The sequence below is a fragment of the Piliocolobus tephrosceles genome, chromosome X (assembly GCF_002776525.5).
Source record: "Piliocolobus tephrosceles isolate RC106 chromosome X, ASM277652v3, whole genome shotgun sequence".
NCBI lineage: Eukaryota > Metazoa > Chordata > Mammalia > Primates > Cercopithecidae > Piliocolobus > Piliocolobus tephrosceles.
Window position 1 is genome coordinate 67699957 of NC_045455.1, and position 12881 is coordinate 67712837.

A 12881-nucleotide genomic window follows, 5' to 3' on the forward strand; every position below is an offset into this window, starting at 1 on the left:
TTGAAAGCAATTATACTTCATTTACCTAAATAATACATTGACTAAGTAAAACAAAAGCTTAGAAATGTAAGTGGTGAATATGTGTAGTCATTTTATTATCTATTGTGTAACTCAGAGATTGTGATTTTCAGTGAGAAATGGATACATAGGCAAGTTTGGGCATTGACTGTTGAGGTGACAGAAGTCCTGGTTTGGCTTTGTTGCTTTGTTTCTACCATAATACCAATTTTGTTCCTATTGGGTAGGTACTTGGGTCTCCATTCATTCTCAGAGATAGAGGAGATATGCAAGGTGAATTGCTTTTCGTTTTGTTCACTGAATAAGTGGAAGGAAAACTAATGACAGTGATTACCGTGATTAGAACAAGATCAGGTCAGGGCTCTGGGGATCTGTGGAAATAGTAGCCCACAGCTCTCTGCATAAGTTAGACCAGGGAAGATTTTTAGCAGCTGAAGCAGAGGAGGAGTGCAGAGCCAGGAGGCATGCAGTCCGGTTGTGGCTAGAAGCAAGACCAAGTGGGGACTCGGAAGGGCCTGGACTTCAGCTCATCCTTTCAGTTATACCTGTCTTTTTCTTTCTTTCCCTTCCTTATTCAATCTCTGCCTTTGACATTTTCTGACCCATAATCTTTTGCTTTTTCCTCTTGCTTGGCTTGCTAACTCTCCCTCTCCATCTTAGGTCCCATTTCCTTTGAAAACCAGCTATATGTGAAATTATAGTCTTACTGTATGTATATACTTTTCTGTTTCTTTTATTTAATTTAAAATTAAAGGTATTATGAACACTTGTAGAAGCTGTGGCATAGTGAAAAAAACACTTGACTCGGAATGAGAATTGCTTAGAGTCCCAGCTCTGCTATTTCATGGTCAGTAACTTAACCTCTTTGAGCTTAAGCTTTCTCATCTATAAAATAGGAATAATATGAACTTACAGTGTTGTTTTAAATATTAAACTAAATAAAAATATATACATATATATGTTGTGTTATATAGGGACACCAAATACGAATGCAAACTGTATACAAATGTCAAGTAGTTGTATTCTTTCATTTCTTCTTTTTCTCAAACTCAAGAACTGAAGTTAAATGTAAGCTGGTTTGTTTTTGTTATAACCCTTGATTTTTGTTTTTGTTATAACCCTTAATGTTTTTTTAGATTTAGTTGGTCAGTGACTATAAATAGGAAAACGATTCCCTATTCTTATAGTATTATAGTTTTATAAATTTACTGTTGTTTTGCTCATTTCTCTGAGAACAGCAGCATATTAAGCTACTGTCATCATTAATTCATAAGTACGCTTGAGTTAGTTTATGAGATTAACCCAATTTGCAGTGGAGTGCTGGAAGGAATACGACTAAGGATGGTTATGTTTTGAAGAATGAGTCAGGGATGAGAGGTCGTCAGGTTCAGTGACCTGGAGGAGCCTTGAGCAGCCACAGAACCTCAGGTTCAAAGTGCTCTCCAAGAACTGGGGAGTTAGGGAGGAGTATACCAAAGAAAAACTTTGGGTGTCTTACAACTTTCTTTGGCATTGGCTCGGATAAAAAAAGTGGAACGTAAGAAACAGTTATGTAAGTTCCTCTTCTTTTATGTGGCATAACAAATATAAATTAAAATTTTTGAGAAGAAGTTCATTTAAAAATTATTTTGTAAGTAAGACATTTAGTTCCCTAAAATAGACTTGTACATTATTGTCAAGTAAACTTTTATTCTCTGGAATCCTTGGAGAAAAGAAGTATCTTTCTGAACATCTGAATTTTCCATATAGCTGAAGATTAGGAGTTAAATTGATTACTCTTGTGGATTACTTTAATTTTTAAAATAAAATGTATTATATACTTGCCTTCCCTCCAGAATAATATAAGTTTTAAAACTGATGATTCAAAACTATTATGAAGATTTGTTATTGTGATAATAAGATAGCAGGCAATTCTTAACTTTGTTTATTCAATTGACGTGACACATACCTAGAACATAATTATAAGTGAATGTGATACTCCATAGATGCAGCCATCCTCCTTCTCTAGCCCATAGAAAAATATATACTTCTTGGTTGAATGAATAAATGAATGAATGAAAAGGAGTGAAAGTTTAGTACAGTTCAATTGTAAGCATTTCAACTACATACAGTATTTTCAGGAAGGAGGCGCTTCCTTCCTGCCATTATTAGCCTACTTGTAGAAACCTACTATGTTATCTCTATGAACTGGAGGCATGGATGATCAGCCTGCAGGTGGCAACTCTCCTTCTCAAGCCTAAAGTATCTATATAAGCTAGTGACAGCTTGATAAAATTCCATCTGACTTCAAACTTACTCCAATGACACAGAACCCGCCACTCCCATGTCTCTTGGTTTATGGCTTGCACTGGGACAGCCACTTCTATGTTACCTTGAGTACTAGGACTGTGTTTGCCATACCTAGTGGCATGTTAGTATGTGAATTGATTGAATGAATGTAGTAATGAGAGTGAGAGATCAAAGCCGAGGTAAAAGAATTGGACCAAAAGAAGGTGTCGGGACATACCAGGGAGCCATTTTTCTGGAGGAATTAGTAAATTGTTTAGAAGATAATTCAAACTCTTTGGAGTGATGATGATATGATTTCAGTAAGTGAATAGCCTCTCCTGGTGCTTCTTTGGAGAGAACAACAGTCGTTTGACTGTAAAATTTCTGTTATGTTTTGACAACAGAAAGGAAAAATAATTATTATTTTAAGGATGGACTACAGCTTTTGCCAGATAACCTAGGAGAATGACACATTCCTTACAGAGAAAAAAAGTGAATTTTTGTTTGGAAGATACCATGATTGGCTTTTTTGTTAGTTTGAAAGGCTGAAGTCTCTAGGCAATGTCTGGAAGGAAAAGACTGAAAGAAAAAAGCTTAGATTTCCTTGGCAGAGAAAAGTAACAGAAATTTGAGAAATGCCCTCTTTGGCTAAGGTTGATAGGAGTAGGAAATAGCAGAAAGATAGGAGAAAGGTTTGGAGGCAGTGAGAGAGAGGGATCCAGAACCATGACAAAAGGAAGGTGTTCATGGAGAAAGATGATCAGGAAGACTGAGGAACCTTTCATAAAAGTGATCTGTAGACTTCAACTTGAAGGTGTTTCTGCACTGTGCTGTAATTATCCTTTGTTCACCTTAAACCTTTGTAAAGGAACTCTGTACTAATCATACATGTTGAGGCCAGGCGCGATGGCTCATGACTGTAATCCCAGCACTTTGGGAGGCCAAGGCGGGTGGATCACGAGGTCAGGAAATCGAGACCATCCTGGCTAACACGGTGAAACTTCATCTCTATTAAAAATATAAAAATTAGCCAGGCGTGGTGGCGGGCCCCTGTAGTCCCAGCTACTCAGGAGGCTGAGGCAGGAGAATGGCATGAACTCGGGAGGCGGAGCTTGCAGTGAGCCAAGATCGCACCACTGAACTCCAACCTGGGTGACAGAGCGAGACTCCATCTCAAAACAAAAACAAAACAAAACAAAACAACAACAACAACAACACCTGTCGAGTGAAGAAGGGATGGTTTTCTACACTTGGAGTAAACTGAGTGTTGAAAAAATAAACAGTTGCTGGAAACAAGGTAATGAATGGGTGTTGGAGGGTGCTAGGAGCAGGGATTTGGAACCCTGAGCTGACAGCAGTGATGGTGGCTGGCAGCACTGACTTAGACTGGGTGGCAGGGACTGACTCAGGAATATTTGACAAACCCACTTCTCTGTCAGGAATCTAGAGGAAAGTGGCCCATTGGGGTAGGGACAATACTGGAGGATCCTGCTATCATCATGTGAATAATGGCTAGTTAGGAGGTCGGCCTTCAGGTTAAATAAAAATCTCATTGCGTAGCTATAAATTTTTATCTAATCCTTTAAGCCTTAAAATTGCAGACAGACAAGAACCATTTCAGCATACTATTATGAGGTTCAAAAAATGATTTGTGACTGAGTTTGCAAGGCTTCTGATTTTTATGGGCTCAGGATCAAACTCAGCTGTGTTTTTTGAGGTTTGGCTACTATTCAAAACACAGCTTTATACTCTTTGATGTTTTGAAACACAACGTGATAAGAGATCAAAGGAGGGAAAATGTATTGCCTATAAGGTCTGATGCATTCATTTTAAAGGCAGGTGTGCCTTGCAAAACTAGGGTGGATGCAAAGTGAACTGTTCAGGCTGAATAAGCAGCTCAAAGAAGCAGAAAATTGTCTTCTGTGGTAACTTAATCCCTAATGATTATTTCTCGCCACATTAAAAAAAAAAAAAATTAGCAAAACAGGCCCAGTGCAGTGGCTCACGCCTGTAATCCCAGCACTTTGGGAGGCTGAGGTGGGAGGATTGCTTAAGCCCAAGAGTTTGAGACCCCCCTGGGCAACATGGCAAAACCCTGTCTCAACAAAAAATTAAAAAAAAAAAAAAAAAAAGCAGGCCATGCGTGCCTGTGGTCCCAGCTACTCAGGAGGCTAAGGTGGAAGAATCATGGTGGTTAGGCTACAGTGAGCCAAGATTGTGCCACTGCACTCCAGCCTGGGTAATAGAATGAGACCCTGTCTCAAAAAAAAAAAAAAAAAGCAAAACAAACACTCCAGGATCAACTTTTCTGCTTTTCATTAAGCCATTTTGTAGTCCTACATTTTGTAAATGTTTATCCTCTAACAATCTTTTTCTATTCCCTGGACCTGATTAAAGTGGTCCTTGGCCAGGCGTGGTGGCTCCCATCTGTAATCCCAGCATTTCGGAAGACCTGAGATCAGGGGTTCAAGACCAGCCTGGCCAATGTGGCAAAACCCCATCTGTACTAAAAATATAAAAATTAGCTCTGGCCATGGTGGCATGCACCTGTAATCCCAGCTACTCAGGAGGCTGAGGCAGGAGAATCGCTTGAACCTGGGAGGTGGAGGTTGCAGTGAGCCAAGATCGCACCATTGTACTCCAGCCTGGGCAACAAGAATGAAACTCCCTCTCAAAAAAAAAAAAAAAAAGACAAAGGAAAAAAAAAAGTGGTTCTTTACCTTTGGTTTTATTACTGTAAAAATATAACAGAAATTGTAAAGCCTTAAAATGCCAGCTTTGACTGTACTTCATACATTTAACAATTTGAAATGCTTACTATGCATGTCAGCCATTGATTTTATTTAATTGGTCTTGATTCTATTTGATGGTTTATATATTTCGTGCTCATCACTGGACAAATTAAAGAATTTACAATCTCAGGTAGGGAAATACTATGTCATAGAAAATGGAATTTTATGTTATCATTGCCCTATTGCCCTCCTAAAATTAATGAATATAAGCTTTAGAAGGCCTTTATCCTAAAGAGAAGTGTAATTTATGGGTGATTAAAAATGGCATTTGGCATCAGGCTCTTAATTAGATGTGAAACCTGTTAATTATTTGTAATAAAATTAAGTCAGTGACCATTAGTTTGATCGTACCAGACATTTTAAGGAATGTAATCTGCATGAAGATGAAGGCTGCTTGTGCTGTGTATAACGTGTTGTGTCTGCCTGCTCCCTGTCCTTTCTGGAGAATACTCCCTCCTTCTCCACTCACATGGTTACCATGGGAACAACCATTTTGGGTGACATGACACCCTGGACAACACACAGCTGAATGACCTGCAAGTGGATATCTGACCAAAAGAGGGCCAGAGGCTTTCTACAGGAATTCTGGAACTAGAACTGAGACAGAACCCCAGTATCTAGCCAGATGCTAAAGATAGTGAATGCAGTTTTTCCATCAGTGGCCATATTTTTCACTATGTGGACTAAAGAAACAGAAGAAGCCAGCCTGCAGAGAAAATAGAATGGCAAAGATATTGGGGCAGGGGGGTAGATAATCTCCCATATAAATTCCGACAGATGGATTTCATGTAATATGTAAATTTAATTATATTTAAATTTTTTTTGAGAGCAACTTTGAGCTAGCTTGTACTTTCATTCCCTGTATCTTTCCCAATATGTATAAATTAGTTCAATTTGAATTTTAGTCCCCAGCAAGATCCCTCATTAATCTGTTCAGTGGCCACCCCTCACCCTGCAGACTGTTCTGCCTCTCTACTTCTGCTACTGAAATTCAGCACAACCATTTGCTCCCACCCACCTCAACTCCCCCGCAACACACCAGCAAGAATAGAGAAGTCCATGACTTCAGTGGCTATAAGTTTCATTTTTTAAAATTATGATACAATTTATAAATAGTAACATTCACCCTTTTTAGTGCACAGTTCTGTAATGAAGAACGGTTCCATCACCCTAAAAAATTTTCCTATGCCGGCAGGGCACAGTGGCTCATGCCTGTAATCCCAGCACTTTGGGAGGCCAAGGTGGGCAGATCACGAGCTCAGGAGATCGAGACCATCCTGGCCAACATGGTGAAACCCTGTCTCTACTAAAAATACAAAAATTAACCAGGTGTGGTGGTGTACACCTGTAGTCCCAGCTACTTGGGAGGTTGAAGCAAGAGAATTGCTTGAACCTGGCAGGTGGAGGTTACAGTGAGCTGAGATTGTGCCACTTCAGCCCAGGCGACCGAGCAAGACCTCATCTCAAAAAAAAAAAAAAAAAAAATTTCCTATGCCTCTTTGTAATCGGCTCCTTTTCCTGTCCCCAGCCTCTGGCAACCATTGATCAATTTTCAGTCCTTATATTTTCACCATTGCAAAAAGATTGGGTAAACAGAATCATATGTATGTAGCCTTTTCAGCCTGGCTTCTGTCCGCATAATGCATTTGAGATTCATCCATGTCGTTGCTATGTATTAGGAGTCTGTGGCTTTTTTTTTTTTTTTTTTTTTCTTTTTTGAGACGGAGTCTCGCTCTGTCGCCCAGGCTGGAGTGCAGTGGCTGGATCTCAGCTCACTGCAAGCTCCGCCTCCCGGGTTCACGCTATTCTCCTGCCTCAGCCTCCGGAGTAGCTGGGACTACAGGCGCCCACCACCTCGCCCGGCTAGTTTTTTTTGTATTTTTTTTAGTAGAGACGGGGTTTCACCGTGTTAGCCAGGATGGTCTCCATCTCCTGACCTCGTGATCCGCCCGTCTCAGCCTCCCAAAGTGCTGGGATTACAGGCTTGAGCCACCGCGCCCGGCCCAGAGTCTGTGGCTTTTTATTGCTGAGTAGTAGTCCATTGCATGGATGGACCACAGTTCATTTATCGATTCCCCACTTGTAGGATATTTTACATATTTCCAGTTTCTAGCAATTACAAATAAAGCTGCCATAACCATTTATGTATAGTATTTAGTGTGAACACAGGTTTTCATTTCACTTAGATAAATACCTAGGAGTAGGGCTGTTGGGGAATGTCAACTTTTTGTTTTGTTTTGTTGTTTTATTTTAGCCATTCTAATAAGGGTTTGTGATATCTCATTGTGATTTAATTTGGATTTCCCTAATGACTAATGATGTTGAGCATCTTTTCATGTACATTTTTGCCACTATATCTCTTCTTTTATGAAGTATCTATTCAGATCTTTTGCCCCCTTTTAATTTTGTTGCTGAATTTTGAGAATTCTTTATATATATTCTACATAAAAGACAATGGCTTGTGTTTTAAAGTGGGTGTTTTCTAGTCTCTGCCTTCTTTTCTCGTTTCCCTTTTCTGATCTATGCTATCCGTGAGGGATGCTCTTTTTCAGCAATTATTCTGGTTGCTGTGACTGCTGTTCACCACCTATTTCTTCCCTCCTTTTCTCTTTTCTTATTTGATTTTAGTTAATACTTCCATATATATCATTCATTCAGCAAATAATTGTGGAGCATTTCATGTTAAAGCTGACTTTTTTGAATTTGCCAAAAAACACAAGGGCTGCTTCTTCAGGTTTGGGATCTTATTGGTTACATTATATGTAACCTGAGAATTGCCAGCTAATTTTTGGCATTTGGGGTCATTTCTGGATGTTGCTTCTTTATTATCAAAGTTATTTTGAGAGTTTTTTCTTTTTTTCTGGCCACTCCTGAGTCCAGGACTTGCGATCTGGCAACCTGCGGGTTGCAAAAAACTGGTTTTGAAATAGTTAAGGTTTCACTCCAGTTAGATTTGGCATAACAAATTGATAGCTACAAAGATTAACGTGTAATGTAGAGATCATTATTCACCAGTTTGTACCTGTTTCAGTGTTCTGTAATCCTTTCTATTCTAATCCTTTCCTCTGTTTTGGGAATGGGTCCCTGGTAGCAGAACTTGCTTTCGTTATCCACAGGGGGCTTCCTTTGCCTTTGCACCCATTTGCTAATGAACTAGAAGAATGTTTTCCTCTGTGTAAAAGTTGGATAGAGTTCTGTGGAGCTTCATTTCTACTGTTCACTGGAATGCTGTATGGAATGTTCTTGTGGCATTTCACTGGGAAGTATGAAAAACATGTTCCTATGACATTTCAAAGAGGGTTGATATTTATTCTGCAATATTACACTGTAGGGTCTAGAAAGTTGAACAAAACATGATTTCTTTCATTTTAAAACCAATTTATGCTTACAGCTCTATCTTTTTTTATACAGCAAATATAGTCTTTAACATCAGTATAGTCTTTAACCATCAGTGGCATGATCTCAGCTCACTGCAACCTACACCTCCCACCTACACCTCCCAGGCTCAAGTGATCCTCCCACCTCAGCCTCCCAAATAGCTGGGACTGTAGGCGTGTGCCACTACACCAGCTAATTTTTGTATTTTTTTTTGTAGAGATGGGTTTTCACCATGTTGCCAAGACTGATCTCAAACTCCTGGGGTTCAACTGATCCTCTAGCCTTGGCCTCTCAAAGTGCTAGAATTACAGGCATGAGCCACCATGCCCGGCCTATGAACATTTTTTCGTGTTTTTAAATTATGAGAGCAACTGATTTTGAAGTATCCTTTTCAATTGAAGATACACTTCCTAATTGGTTTTTGTGTGAACATAAGTTTTCATTTCTCTGTGATAGATGCAAAGAGCACAATTGCTGTTATGGTTAGCTGCATGTTTAGCTGTTTCAGGAACTGCTAAAGTGTTTTCCAGATTGGCTATACTGTTTTACATTTCCACCACAATCTATGAGTACAGTTTCTCTTCATTCTTGCCAGCATTTGATGTTGTTGCTGTTTTTTACTGTAGCCATTTTGATAGGCATGTAGTAATAGTTCATTGTGGTTTTGATTTTCATTTCCCTAATGGCTAACAATGTTGAACATCTTTTATGTGCTTGTTGCCATCTGTATTTCCTCTTTGGTAAAATGTCTCTTCATGTCTTTTACCCATTTTCTCTTTTTTGTTTATTTTTATTTTATTTTTTAAGTAGAGATGGGGTTTTGCTATGCTGCCCAGGCTACTCGCAAACTTCTGGCTCAAGCAATCCGCCTGCTTGAGCTTTCCAAAGTAATTTCATGCCTGGGATTATAGGCACGAGCCACCCCACCCAGCCTTTTGTCCGTTTTCTAGTTAGATTGTTTGTTTGTTTGAGGCAGGATCTTGGTCTGTTGCCCAGGCTGGAATTCAGTGGCACAATCTCAGTTCACTGCAGCTTCTGCCTCCAGGGCTCAAGCAATTCTTGTGCCTCAGCCTCCCGAGTAGCTGGGATTACAGGCATGCACCACCACACCCGGCTAATTTTTGTATTTTTAGTAGAGACAGGGTTTCACCATGTTGGTCAGCCTGGTCTCAAACTCCTGATCTCAGGTGATCTGTCTGCCTTAGCCTCCCAAAGCACTGGGATTACATGGGTGAGCCACCATGCCTGGCAGATTGCTTGTTTTTTATACCATTAAGTTTTTTGGGCTTTGGTTTGGGGGTTGGGTTTCGGAGAGAGGACATTTGGAGAGCATGGGTTGTTTTTTTTTTTTAGACAGAGTTTCCCTCTTGTTGCCCAGGCTCGAATGCAGCAGCCTCTGCCTCCTGGGTTCAAGCGATTCCCCTGCCTCAGCCTCCCAAGTAGCTGGGATTACAGGTGCATGCCCTAATTTTTGTATTTTTAGTAGAGATGGGATTTCACCATCTTAGCCATGCTGGTCTCGAACTCCTGACCTCGTGAGAGCATGGGTTTTTATTTATTTCCTTTTTCTCTTTTTAATTTTTGTGGGTACATAGTAGACAGTGTATATGAGATATTTTAGTACAGGCATATAATGTGTAATAACCACACCATGGAAGTTTGGGTATCCATCCTCTCAAGCATTTATCCTTGGTGTTGTTACTAGATCTTATTCATTGCTTCTATTGTTTTTTGTACCCCTTAACCATCCCCATCCCCCATACACGTACTCCTCTACTACCTTCCTAGCCTCTGGTAACCATGCTTCTCTTCTTGATTTTCATGAGTTCATTTGTTTTAATTTTTAGATCCTGCAAATAACTGAGAACATCTGATGTTTGTCTTTCTGTGCCTGGTTTATTTCACTTAACATAATGACCTCCAGTTCCATCCATGTTGTTGCAATGATAGAATTTCATTCCTTTTTATGGCTGAATGCTACTTTATTGTATATAGGTACCACATTTTCTTTATCCTCATTTTATCATCTGTTTTTGGACACTTAGGTTGTTTCCAAATCTTGGCTATTGTGAACAATACTATTAACAAATATGGGAGTGTAAATATCTCTTTGATATACTGATTTCCTTTCTTTTGGGCATATACCTAAGAGTAGGATTGCTAAATCATATGGTAGCTCTCTTTGTAGTTTTTTTTTTTTCTTTGAGGTAGAATCTTGCTCTGTCGCCCAGGTTGGAGTGCAGTGGCATGATCTTGGCTCACTGTAAGCTCCTCCTCCCGGGTTCACGCCATTCTCCTGCCTCAGCCTCCCGAGTAGCTGGGACTACAGGTGCCTGCCACTAGGCCCTGCTAATTGTTTTGTATTTTTAGTAGAGATGGCATTTCACCGTGTTAACCAGGATGGTCTTGATTTCCTGACCTCGTGATCCGCCTGCCTCGGCCTCCCAAAGTGCTGGGATTACAGGCTTGCGCCACCACACCCGGCCTTTATTTGTAGTTTTTTGAGGAACCTCCAAATTGTTCTCCATAGCAGTTGTACTAATTTACATTCCTACCAACAGCATATGAAGTTTTCCTTTTCCCCACATCCTCACCAGCAATAGTTGTTACCTGACATTTAGATAAAAGGCATTTTAACTGTGGTGAGATGATATCTTCATTGTAGTTTTGATTTGCATTTCTCTGATAATCAGTGATGTTGACCACCTTTTCATAGAAGGCCTATGTTCTGGAGGTGTTTTTTCACTTTGTTGATTGTATCCTTCACTGTGCAGAAGCTTTTAAATTTGATGTGGTCCCATTTGTCCATTTTTGCTTTGATTACCTGTGCTTGTGGGGTTTTGCTCAAGAAGTTTTTGCCCAGACCAAGGTCGTGGAGAGTTTCCCCAATATTTTCTTTTAGTAGCTTCATAGTTTCATAGATCTTAGATAAAAGTCTTTAATCCATTTTGATTTGATTTTTGTATGTGACAAGAGGTAGGGGTCTAATTTCATTCTTCTGCATATGGATATTCAGTTTTCTCTGCACGATTTGTTGAAGACTGTCTTTTCCCCTCAATGTATGTTCTCGGCATCTTTGTAAAAAATGAGTTCACTGTAGGTGCGTAAATTTATTTCTGGGTTCTTTGTTCTGTTCCATTGGTCTGTGTGTCTGTTTTTATGCCAGTACCATGCTGTTTTGGTTACTATGTAACTCTGTAGTATAATTCAAAGTCAAGTCATGTGATTTCTTCAGTTTTGTTCTTTGTGCTCAGGATGGTCTTGGCTATTCTGGGTTTTTTGGGGCTCCATGTAAATTTTGGATGGTTTTTTCTATTTCGATGAAGAATGTCATTGGTACTTTGACAGGGATTGCACTGAATCTGTAGATTATGTTGGGTAGTATGAACATTTTAACAATATTGTTTCTTTCAATCCATGGACATGAATATCTTTCCTTCTTTGCATGTCCTCTTTAATTTCTTTCATCAGTTTTTTTATACTTTTCGTTATGGAGATTTTTTACTTCTTTGGTTAAGTTAATTTCTAGGTATTTATTTATTTGTTGCTATTATAAATGGGATTTCTTTTTTGATTTCTTTTTCAGCTTGTTCACTGTTAGCACATAGAAATGCTACTGATTTTTGTATGTTGATTTTTGTATCCTGCAACTTTATTGAATTTGCTCATCAATTCTAATAGTTTTTTTGTGGAGTCTTTAGTTTTTTCCAAATATAAGGTCATATCATCTGCAAACAAGGATAATTTGACTTTTCTCTTCCAATTTGGATGCCCTTCATTTCATTCTCTTGTTTGATTGCTCTGGCTAAGACTTCCAATATTATGTTGAATAATGGTGGTAAAAGTTGTCATGTTCCAGATCTAACATCTGCTACTGTTATATTGGGATCTGTCTCTCACTTTAGCTCTAATAATATTTGCTCTTCATTTCATTCTCTTGTTTGATTGCTCTAGCTAAGACTTCCAATATTATGTTGAATAACAGTGTTAAAAGTTATCATGTCCCAGATCTAAGATCTGCTACTGTTATATTGGGATGTATCTCTCACTTTAGTTCTAATAATATTTGTTTTACATATCTGGATGCTCCAGTGTTTGGTGCATATATATTTACAATTGTTATATCCTCTTGCTGAACTGACCCCTTTGTTATTATATAATGACTTTCTTTGTCTCTTCTTACAGTTTTTGTCTTGAAATCTGTTTTGTCTGATGTAAGTATAGCTACTCCTCCTCGGTTTTGTTTGTTTGTTTTCATTAGCATGGAATATCTTTTTCCATGTCTTTATTTTCAGTTCATGTGTATCTTCATAGGTGAGGTGTATTTCTTATAGGCAACAGATCATCTGGGTCTTGTTGTTTTCATCCATTCAACCACTCTATGTCTTTTTTTTTTTTTTTTTTTTTTTTTTTTTTTTTTTTTTG

General features: G+C 38.9%; 1 protein-coding gene across 4 annotated transcripts in view; it reads left to right on the forward strand.

Moving 5' to 3' along the window:
• The window catches only part of CAB39L (calcium binding protein 39 like), a 127952-nt gene that overhangs the window by 60487 nt on the left and 54584 nt on the right, over positions 1–12881 (forward strand). The gene's annotated exons all lie outside the window — the stretch shown is intronic.